Source organism: Otolemur garnettii, unplaced genomic scaffold (assembly GCF_000181295.1).
Source record: "Otolemur garnettii isolate 467f Iridium unplaced genomic scaffold, OtoGar3 scaffold00061, whole genome shotgun sequence".
NCBI lineage: Eukaryota > Metazoa > Chordata > Mammalia > Primates > Galagidae > Otolemur > Otolemur garnettii.
Window position 1 is genome coordinate 11071409 of NW_003852456.1, and position 3262 is coordinate 11074670.

The following is a 3262-nucleotide window of genomic DNA, read 5'->3' on the forward strand; positions in this document are numbered from 1 at the left end:
GCCTGAGCCACTTGAGCTACAGGCACTGAGCCACCTTAGTAGATTCTTAATATTAGTGTAGTTCTTAACCTTCCTAATGACCCGAACCTTTAATACAGTCCAAAGGGGTTGTGACCCACAGGTTGAAAACTGCTATATGAGTATATTTATTACTATAAACAGATTTGAGTGATGGTTTTACCTAACAAGATCTAAAACCCTAGTGACTGTGGATACACTACTTTTTTTTTTGCAGTTTTTGGCTAGGGCTGGGTTTGAACCCGCCACCTTGGTATATGGGGCCAGCACCCCACTCCTTTGAGCCACAGGCGCCACCCTGGACACACTACCTAAAGACAGATCAGTTTCAGGACACTGATGCCAAGCTTCTGGTCTGTAGGACAAAGTCTGGGCCCCGTTTTATGATATGCATCCTCACTCTAGGGATGTTCTTGCCTTAAGAGTCCCATGGTCACTCTGCTAGGCCTTTTCTCCTGAAATTTTTTGTATAGACAGAACTTATGAACATACAAGTTCTGGGTGGTATTATACCCAGGAGGGGTATGAGATGAAGGAAATTTCAAACATTTTGAGTAATGCTCAATATAACAACAGATACTTGAATGAAAGTAATGGAATCTCTTATAATAGCTCAGAAGGTGAATCTGAATATAGATGTACTGTGTTTCCCCGAAAATAAGACCTACCCAAAAAATAAGCCCTAGCAGGATTTCTACACATTTGTTAAATATAAAGCCCTATCCTGATAATAACACCTAGTGATAGGCGTGCATTTCGGCACCAAGTGGTAAGGAAGACCGGAATACCTTTTATCTGCCACAGCTCCCTTTTCCAAGCCATTCACACTTGCGCAGGTGCACATGTGGTAACAAAGGTCGCAGGCATCCTATTGCGCACGTGCGAACATCTAGGGGAAAGGAGTTCATGCATCACTGGCGCCAGCCCCACCAACAAGGTTGGCTTCCCGGTCAGGTTCCAGAAGATGATGACTTAACTGTATTTGAATAAATGTTGATTGTTGTTTTATACTTAATAAAAATAAGACCTCCCCTGAAAATAAGCCCTAGTGTGTCTTCTTGAGAAAAAATAAATATAAGACAGTGTCTTATTTTCAAGGAAACATGGTAGAAAGTAAAATATAACATCTATGTAACACCTCTAAATGTCATTACCAGTTATCAGAAGACTCAAGGTTTTTAAAAAAATGGGAACACCTTACACTTGCATTTTAGAATTTTCGATTTTTTTTTAAAGGTTATCTATAGATACAAACTTGAAACACTTAGGAGACAGCCTTCTCTATCATTCCTCTCACATTTCCTTTTTAGTCTACATATGATCAGAAACCTAAGACACATCCTTGATGCTGACAAGTAAACATTTTAGATATGATAAAAAAAGATATAGGAGCCTAAATATTAAACTAACTAACATGTTGCATATTATCAACTTAAAGATGTGGCTGAGTATGGTTTTCACCCCATTAGTCAATCTCAGTAAGTTCTCTTACTTCAACTGAAGACAGTACTACCTAAGAATAATTTTTTTTCCAAGACAGAGTCTCATTTTGTTGTCCTCAGTAGAGTACCATGGCATCATAGCTCACAGCAACCTCAAACTCTTGAGCTCAAGCGATTCTCTTGCCTCAGCCTCCCAAGTAGCTACGACTACAGGCACTCATCACAACACCCTACTATTTTTAGAGATGGGTCTTACTCTTGCTCAGGCTGGTCTCGAACCTCTGAGCGCAGGCAATCCACCTGCCTTGGCCTCCCAAAGTGCTAAGGTTACAGGCATGAGCTACAGCGCCCAGCCCTAAGAATAATTCTTAAGTTGTACTGATCACAGCCATCGTTTGATTGCCATCACTTGATGGCAGTGTGGAAGACAGAAAGAACTAGATTCTCCTGTGTTTTTCTACTTCCCTCAATTAATTTTCTGCCTTAAAGGGCCATGAGCTACTTAAACACAGAAAAAAATAGGTACATCATTAATTATGAATAAATGTGTTTTTCTGGTTTATAACTTTGTCATTAAACTTAGAAAAAAAAACCATCCATGATCAAGATAGCAGATGACTAAATAATGCAAATTTTTTTAAAAAATGAAAGAAAATCCAATACCAGCTAGAACCTGAGGTGCCAAGATTCTACAGGAAGTGAAACAGGGAGAGATAAAACACAGTGGTCTCAAGCATTTTTGCTCTTCAGCCATCCGCTGGTTCATAAGAAGAGTTAGAGAGAGGCCCACCACAAAGTGAAGACTAGGGGCTTTGGGTAGCCTCATAAGGTCAAGGAGACAAAACCCGAAGTTCAGATCCACCAAGGCAATATGTACTTCCAACAGGCCAAGATCTAGAGAAAAACACACAGTTCATTCATGTCACATTTATCCTAAAAATTTATGATTCCTAATTTCAGGAGCAAGAGGATGAGAAAGTCAGCAAAATGGACTGGCTGAGAAACTATAATGATAAGCTCAGTTGTTCACAGTCTCGAAATGCCAGGGAAGCAAAAACTGAATTCAGTGCCTACCCAAAAGGCAGCTCTTGGTGAACATACTATACTTTCTGCTGTAACTCTCAAGGACTATGTTCTAAAAACAAAGTAATCCAAAAACAGACCAGAAAGTCTGAAACTATGCTGTAAATTCTCTCGGCCCTTGATGAGGTCAAGTTGATTTGCTCCTACACTACCTCTCCGCCAGAAAAAAAGATTAAATGTACTCTGGTGAAGATAACAGCATCCGGATGGTCTACAATTTTTGTATACAATATCCAGCAGTCAGTCAATTAAAAATTACACACCCCTACCAGGAGTCAGGGACAAAAGACCAAAAAACAGGCTATGGAAGCAGACCCACAGGTGATTCAATGGGTCTTTAAACACGTGAATAATGTACTCAAAAAGGCAGATAGTATAACTGTTCCTACAGTATAGAAATCTATAAAACATAATTGAAAGGAAATTCTACAGCTGAAAAGTAACTGAAATTCAAAACTCAATAGAAAATAAAAATGAAATACAACTGCACACCTGTTAGAATGGCTAAAATCCAAAACATCAACAATACCAGATACTGGTAAGAATGTGGGGCAAAGGGAGCTCTCATTCATTGCCCTTGGGAATGAAAATGGTATAGCCACCATGGAAGATAGCGTGGCAGTTTCTTACAAAACAAAACATACTAACAAATATGCATACATGTTTGTAGAACACATTAATCATGACTACAGACACTGTGTTGTAATATCAAACTTACC

The 3262-nt window shown here is 39.2% G+C and overlaps 1 protein-coding gene across 3 annotated transcripts in view; it reads right to left on the reverse strand.

Annotated features, from left to right (window-relative positions):
• The window catches only part of CLCN3 (chloride voltage-gated channel 3), a 54004-nt gene that overhangs the window by 45235 nt on the left and 5507 nt on the right, over positions 1-3262 (reverse strand). The gene's annotated exons all lie outside the window — the stretch shown is intronic.